General features: G+C 36.1%; 1 pseudogene; it reads left to right on the forward strand.

The window, feature by feature from the left end:
• The window catches only part of LOC119506859, a 44,424-nt pseudogene extending 41,745 nt beyond the window's left edge, over positions 1-2,679 (forward strand).
• Positions 2,680-7,914: the final 5,235 nt, after the last annotated feature.

Consider the following 7,914-nt stretch of genomic DNA (forward strand, 5'->3'; position numbering starts at 1 on the left):
AATCAGATTAGCAAATGTCAAAGACAGAGAGAATCCTGAAAGCAGAAAGAGAAAAGCAACCCATTGCATACAAAGGAAGCTTGATAAGACTATGTGCTGATTTCTCAATAGAAACCATGGAGGCAAGAAGGAAGTGGGGTGATATATTTAAGATATTTTAAGAAAAAAACCACCAACCAAGAAACCTATGTCCTGCAAAGCTGTCCTTCAAATATGAGGGGGAGGTTAAAATATTCTCTGACAAACAGACAATGACAGAGTTTGTGAACAAGATACCTGCTCTACAGGAAACACTAAAGCAAGCACTGCAGACAGAAAGGAAAAGACAGGAGTGAGAGGTTTGGAAAACAATTTTGGGAGATAGTAGCACAGCAATGTAAGTACACTGAACAAAGATGACTGTGAGTACGGTTGAAAGAGGAAGGTTAGGAGCATGTGGGAAACCAGAACGAAAGACGAAAAAGACTGGGACTGTGTAACTCAGTGAAACCTAGGGTGCTCAACGATTGTAACAAAAGGTACAAATATGTTTTTACATGAGGTAGAACAAATGAATGTCAACATTGCAAGGTGTTAAAAATAGGGTGGGATTGGGGGGAAAATACAATCAATGCAAACTAGAGACTATAATTAACAAACATTGTATTATGCTTCCTTTAGTATAACCAAGGCAATATACCAAAGCTAAATGCATATGGAGGTGGGTGGGACATAGGGGAACGTATGGGACTCTTGGCATTGGTGATGTTGTCTGACTCTTTATTCTACTTCAGTTTAATGCTGTCTTTCCTTTTGTTGCTTTCTAGCTGTCATGTTTTTTTTTCCTCTCTTTTTTCTTTTTCTTTTTTCTCTCTACCTTCTTTGACTCTTCTTCCTTGTTTGTGGAAGAAATGGAGATGTCCTTATACAGATAGTGGCGATGGTGCTGAATACATAAATAAGTGACTATACAGGGAACCAATAATTGTTTACTTAAGATGGAATGTATGGTGTGTGAACAAAACCATCTTAAAAAAATGGGTTGATGAAGAAACCTTGAGGGTACTATATTGAGTGAAATAAGACAGACACATAAGGACAAATATTGCAGGGTCTCACTGATATGAACTAATTATAATATGTAAACTCATAGACATGAAATATACATTACCAGGATATAGAATGAGGCTAAAGAATGGGGAGCAGTTGCTTATTATGAGCAGAATATTCAACTAGGGTGAACTTAAATGTTTGGAAATGGACAGAGATGATGGTAGCATGTTGTGAGAATAACAGTGCTGAAAGGTGTGTGAAGATGGTGTAAGGGGTAAGCTCAGAGTCACGTATGTCACCAGAAGGGAAGTTGGAGGTTAAAATATGGGAATGTATAAAATAGTGAATCTTGTGGTGGACAATGTCCGTGATTAACTGTACAAATATTAGAATCCCCTCTCATGAACTAGAACAAATGTATGACACTATAACTAGAAGTTAACAATAGAGGGGCATATAGGAAAAAATATATATACCTATTGCAAAGTATATACTACAGTTAGTAGTATTTTAACATTCTTTCATCAACAGTAACAAACGTACGATACCAAAACTATGAATCAGTAATGGAGGGGGAGTGGTTAGGGGTATGGGAGGATTGGAGTTTCCTTTTTTTGTCTTTATTTCTTTCCAGAAGTAATGAAATTGTTCTAAAAATTGAAAAAAAATTATGATGATGGATGCTGAGCTGTCTGATGGTACCATGGACCATTGATTGTGTACTTTGGAACTTTGGATAGTTCTATGGTATGTGAACAATCTCAATAAAAAATTGTTTATTAAAAAAAAGAATATCAGATCATTAGAAAATGCCTTTACACACACACACACACACACACACACACACACACACATACAAAGAAGGATGAGAAAACATCAGAAAGTATATTTGAGATCAATAATAGTTCCAAACATGGTGCTAAAAACATGTTTATTACGATCAAACAAGGAAGGCAATTGGTGCAATCAAAGCATTTGCATCTGGATGGCGTTACACTGAAAACATCTTTCTTAACAAATAGCCCACAAATAGATATATCAATGAAGAAGGAAAAAAGGGAAATTTGTGGAAATTCCCCAAGTATGTTAGGTGTTAGACAAATTTGACTATGTACTCTAAGAAGTCAAATTGTCATATAACTGATCTGCATGCCTCCTGGAATAACACTGGTGTTCCAATAAAAGTGAATAGTTCCGAGTCTGTTCTTGCAGGAAGTTCAAGTCTGAATGTGAGTTCAGGCCATAGGAGTACAAGAATTACCAATTATAAGGGAAAAAATGAGTACTCAGTATGTATTTCCTAGGATGATAGAAGAAGCTCAGAGTAATCACAACAACGTTAATTTTTCAAAGTATACATTCACAAAGATGAAGAATTCTCTGACTCTTTTTCAATTTAGTAAAAACTGTATAACAGGAAGTGTATCTGATACTAAAATTACACAGGGTTTAGGGGAAAATAAAACTGCATCTGTGAACCCAGTACTTGGGGAGGCTGTTTGACAACAGTCTTTGACGAGACTTTCTGAATCTTTGAAACAAGCTTCAAAAGAGAAAGAGGAGAAAAATAGACAGTATTCTCCTGAAGAAATTCAGAGAAAGAGAGAAGAAGCATTGGCATCATCTGTAAATGTGGCTCCCAGTTAACCCAATTTCTTTAAGAAAGTAATGGTTGGAAGACTTCACAAAGACTGTTGACAACTATCTATGATAGGAATTTTTTTCTTGATTTCTCTATGAGAAATTTAATGCTGACTTATAAAGCATGACTTCTACTTTGTCATTTAATAAATCAGTGTTTGCAATGGTAAATTAAACTTTTCTTTGCAGGTGAATATGAAAGTAATTACATATACATTTTGGAAATTCAGAAAAATAGCAATTATGTAGTAGAATTATATAGAGGAAAGTAATATTTTTAAATATTATGATTGCAGAGGATCATCAAAAAGTGGGTATTTCACTTATTTGTTTATCATACTAAGTCTTTTCCTAATACAAAACTCATTACTAAGATAAGAGGGACTATTTTTTATAATTTTACCTTCAGTAACTGTTACTTAAGGTTTTTAAACATTTCTGAATTTTAATTACTATGTCCATATTCCTAGGAACATGATTTGTAGGAAATAAAGGACTTCAACTTATTTATAAGGAAGTTATTAATTACTTCCAATTCCTATTCTGAAATGGATTTGAATATTAATATTTCCAAAACATGATACATTTTTTCAATATCATTTTTTCCTTGCAGTGTTATTGAGATGTAGTCATATACCATACAGTCATCCAAAGTGTACAAAGTTGTTCACACGATCATGATATAGTTGTGCCTTCGTCACCACAATCAATTTTTGAACATTTTCATTACTCCAAAAAAAAAAAGAATAAAAATAAAAGTTAAAAAGAACACCCAGAACAACCCATGCCGCCATCTCCCGTTATTCATTTTACTTTTATGTCACCGTTTTTCTACTCATCTGTCCATACCACTGGATAAAAGAAGTGTGAGCCACAAGGTTTTCACAATCACATAGTCACTATAAGCTATATAGTTACATTCATCTTCAAGAATCAAGGCTATTAGGTTGCAGTTCAGCAGTTTCAGGTATTTCCTTCTAACTTCTCCAATACAAAAAAAACTACAAAGGGATATCTATATAATGCATAAGAATAACCTCCAGAATAACCTCTTGACTCTATTTGAGATCTTTCAGCCACTGAAACTTCATTTTGTTTCATTTGCCTTCCCCCTTTTGGACAAGAAGGCTTTCTCAGTCCCATGATTCTGGGTCCAGGCTCATCTCTGGGAGTCATGCCCCACATTGCCAGGGAGATTTACACTCTTGGGAGTCATCCCACATAGTGGGGAGGGCAGTGAGTGTACTGCAGAGTTAACTTAGAGAGAGAGGCCACATCTGAGCATGAAAAGAGCTTCTCTGGGGGTGACCTTCAATAATTATAGGTAGGCTTAGCTTCTCCTTTGCAGGAATAGTTTCATAAGGGCAAGCCCCAAGATCGAGGGCTTGGCCTATTAAATTGGTAGTTCCTGATGCTTGTGAGGATATCAGGAATTCCCCAGCTGGGGAAGTATAATATTCCACATTTTCCCCCAGTCCCGCAAGGGAGCTTTTCATATACTATTTTATCCTGTGCCCAAATTACTCTGGGATGTATCAGACTTCACACTAACCTGTACAAACCAACCAGATTTCACTCCCTATTCAAGGCTCATGTAATTATGGTGTTTGAATAAACTGACCATACAAGTTAAATTATATTGCTACAGAAATAAAGGATTTTCCACCAAATAAACATTACTACCTTTGGTCTCACACTGAAGTTGAAGTTTTAAAACACAGTCAATATCATCCTTTTCCCTTTAATCTGGTTTAACATAGTCCTAACCAAGGCCATTTCATTCATATCTCTAATTGAAGTCTGATCTCTTTTACAGCTTCTTTTAACCTTTGCTGTATGGGGTAATGTTGACACTCATAGCTACCAAACTCTAGCTCTGAGACTAAGGTGTCATATAGATACCCGACATTCTAGGGACCTACCAGGTTATACACAAGAGCTCAGCATCTCCAATCTAGAAATAACCATTACAACTCATGACCAGAGGTAATTGCCATAAGAGCTTACAATCTAGGAACCATTACAATTAGCCCCTCCCCCACCCTACTGCCCCGATAACCTATGCTTTCTGATTCAATTCTCAGTATTTGCACATTATAGTTAGTCCATATTACCTAGGCACTATAATGTCTGTCTTTTCATTTCTGGCTTATTTCATGCAACATATTGTCCTCAAGGTCCATTTACCTAGTTGTATGCATCACAATTTCATTTCTTCTTGCAGCTGCTCAATATTCCATTGTCTGTATACACCATATTTCACCATTCCATTCATCAGTTGATGTACCCTTAGGCCACCTCCATCCATTTGCCATTCATGAATACTGCTTCCCTGAACACCAGTATGCAAGTGTCCATTCAGGTCCCTGCTCTCAGTTCTTCCAAGTATGTACCTAATAATGATGTTGCTGGACCATGTGGCAGCTTCATACTTAGCTTCCTGTGGAACTATCATACTGTCTTCCAGATGGGCTGCAGCATTCTACTACCCCACCAGCAGTGATTAGGTACATCCCTCTCCATATTTTCCCAAGCACTTGTATCCCTCTGTTTATTTCTTAACCATTCAATCCTAAGTAAACAATCAGTGGTTCCTGGTATAATCACATAGTTATGTATTCACTGCCACAGTCTATATGCAGACATTTCCATTTCTTCCACAAAAAAAGAGGAAGAGGAGAAAAAAAAAAAAAAGAAAATGACAAAAAAAAAAGAAAAAGTAAAAATGCAATACATTAAAAAGTTCAGACACCATCACCACCACCAAGAATACCATACCCCTCCCTAATATCCCCCTCTTATAGACAATTAGCTTTGGTATATTTCCTTTGTTACAATTAGTGGAGGGCTATTACAATATTACTATAGACTCTAGTTTGCATTGATTGTATTTTTTCCCCAATACCATCCCATTCTCAACACCTTGCAAAGTTGACATCCATTTGTTCTCTCTCATATAAAAACATTCTTATATTTGCAAATTTAATCACCATCATTCACCTCTTTAGATTTCACTAGGTTATGGAGTACCAATCTTTTTTTTTTATGTTTTTTTATTGTGAACTTCAACATATATACATAACAGTGATAATTTTCAAAGTATGATTTCACAAGTTGTTAGCAAATTTCAAACAATGTCATGGGTCACAGTTCCACAACTTCAGCCGTTTCCAGTATTGTAAAATATAATATAACATATAGGAAGGTGTCAACTCACGATGTACAGCTCAACAAGCAGTTATATAACTGATTTCAAAAATTGTTACGGCTTACAGTTCCACAGTCTCAGCCCCTTCCCTATAATGCAATACAAGGTATATACAGAAAGATGAAGACATTCAAGGCACAATTCAATGAGCAGCTACAGAGCAAATCCCAAAGGATGCCATAGGCCTCAGTTCTACCATGTTACCTACCTCCCTCTAGCCATTCCAACACCCCAGCATCCAAAAGATATATATATATATATATATATATATATATAATTATATGAAGTTTCAGTATTCATAGACATTTGTTAAATCTTTTCTTGTTCATTGCTACCCCTTCCTCTCACTTAATCTCTTTCTCCATCTTCAGGGGTGTCTAGGCAGTAAACACCCTAACTTGTTCATATTAAAGGGGGTGTTGACAGTATAGGGAAGGGAGCTACATCTGATTGTTGATCTTAAAGAGGCAGTTGCCTCTGAGTTTTAGTATTTTTCTGGTATAGGAACACTCTGGTGGATTTAAGTTTTTGAAAGATAAAACTTAGTGAGTGAATCTTTTATAGTATATCAGATAGGGCCTAGGTATTTGGAAACTACTTTTGGAAAGGGAATGGCATACTGTGGACATTTGGGATGTCTAGCTGGAGCTTGCATTAGAGAAACCTCCAGGATAGCCTCTTGACTCTATTTGGGATCTCTCAGCCACTGTGACTTCAGCTTGTTACCTTTCTTCCCCCCCACCCCTTTTGGTCAAGTAGGCATTTCCAACCCCTTGCTGCCTTGGCCAGGCTCACTCCTAGGAGTAATGACCCATGTTGCCAGGGAGATTCATTCCCCTGGGAGTCATGTCCCTCGTGGGGGGTAGTTTATTTGCTGAGTTGGGCTTAGAGAGAGAAAGGCCACATCTGAGCAACAAAAGAGGTTCCCTGGAGGTGCCTCTTAGGCATAATTATAAGAGGTCTCAGCCTCCTATTTACAACCCTAAATTTCACAAGTGCAAGTCTAAAGTCAAGGGCTTGATTTATTAAGTAGTGGATTTCTAACTTCACTTAATTTATATTTTATCCCCAGATAAATGGCCAGTTTCTTACATTATCTTCAATTTGTTGGTCAATCATCATCACTCTCAACTTTAAACAATTACCGTACATAATATATCCCAGAGCTCTTATCAGCTACTATTCATCCCTAGTATTAATGACAAAGGACTTTTAAAATTCAGTAATAAGAAGACAAAAAACCCAATAATAAAAAGCAAAGACCAAAGATTTGAATAGAGATTGCACCAAAGAAGATATACAAATAGTTAATAAACACATAAAAAGATGCCCAACATCATTAGTCATTAGGGAAACACAAATTATACCCACTTGAATGGGTATAATAGAAAAGACAAGACAATAACAAATGTTGACAAAATGTAGAGAACAGGAATGCTCTTAAATTGCTTGTGGAAATGTAAAATGGTAGTCATTTTGGAAAATAATCTGGCAAGTTCTTAAAAAGTTAGAGATAAATTTATCATATGACCCAGAAATTCCATCCTAGGCATCTATGCAAGAGAAATGAAAACATATCCATACCAAGAGTTGCACATAAATGTTCATAGAAACATTATTCATAACAGCCCTAAATCAGAAACAGCCTAAATATTAATCAACTGGGAATAGAGAGACAAAATATGGTATACCCAACTGTGGACAGTGGATTGTATATCATGGATGATTGTATGGTGTGTGAATGTATTTCAATAAAACTGAATTTAATAAAAAAAAATATGGTATACCCATGCATTAAAATATTCAGCAGTAAAAATGAACTACTGAGAAATGCTGATGTGGATGAACCTCAAACACATTATACTAAATTAAAGAAGCCAGAAGACCACATATTAGAATATTCCATTTACATGAAATGTTCAGAAGATACATATCTTTGGAGAAAGAAAGTAGATTAGTGGTCACTTGGGGCAAGGGGTGAGAACAGGGATTAACAATAAACAGGCATAAGTGGGTCAGTGAAAATGCTCTAA

The sequence above is a fragment of the Choloepus didactylus genome, chromosome 12, assembly GCF_015220235.1.
Source record: "Choloepus didactylus isolate mChoDid1 chromosome 12, mChoDid1.pri, whole genome shotgun sequence".
In the NCBI taxonomy this organism is placed as follows: domain Eukaryota; kingdom Metazoa; phylum Chordata; class Mammalia; order Pilosa; family Megalonychidae; genus Choloepus; species Choloepus didactylus.